Here is an 892-nt window from a genome sequence, read left to right as displayed (position 1 = left end):
GCTTCTAGGAGGCCAATCTTTTGACTTGGTAAATTGGATTGATGCTATTAAACATCACTTGTATTGTTGCTCTATTTTTTTCCTTCATCCCTCTTTTTGTGTGCTTTCACATTCCTTTATAGTCGCATACAAACTATTCAAAAAAATTTCCCCATTTCTATTTATAAGCGAATGAACATAGGAATGATATTGAATCATATTTCTGAGTTCGACCTAAGTTAATCCCGTGCTGCAGAATTTCCAAGTTTTACTTACTTTTGAACGATTCGAAAGTCATTTTCAATTAATTTTTTTTATCGACATCAATCGAGACTATTTTTTATCGGATGTCAGTTGGGGCAATTTTTTGGCAAACGTCGGCTTGGACTATTTTGGACGACATAGGCTTGTGATATTTTTTTTGCTTGACGTCAGTTAAAAAGTAGCACCTACTAATGTTGATGAGAAAAAGCTTGGCCTACGTCAGTTGAACAAACCCTCAGCTGTCATCAACAGAAAACAAAACTTAGCTGATGTCAGCATAAAAATAGCAATGACTAACATTGACCGAAAACCTAGCCTATTTGAACAAAAAAATATCCATAAAATGGCTTTGGCAAAAACCCTAGCTTGATGTCGACCAAAAAACCTAGCATATGTCAGCCAAAAAATGGCCTTGGCATCAACCAAAAATAGCCTTGACCATTGTCGACTAAAAAACATCATCAACTGATAAGTTCTATCCTATTTTATTGTGTACTTTTTTACTCTTAATGTATTTTGTGCCCAGTCCAACCATTTGAATGATGTGAGAAAAGACTGTGACTGGAAAGTCATGATTTTATTTGGAATTGAAATTGGATGGTTGATGTGTTATGACCTAGGGATTTGTTAGAATAGGTTTTTCCTTCGT

This window comes from Glycine max, chromosome 18, assembly GCF_000004515.6.
Source record: "Glycine max cultivar Williams 82 chromosome 18, Glycine_max_v4.0, whole genome shotgun sequence".
Lineage (NCBI taxonomy): Eukaryota > Viridiplantae > Streptophyta > Magnoliopsida > Fabales > Fabaceae > Glycine > Glycine max.
Note: the sequence above shows the minus strand (reverse complement) of the source record.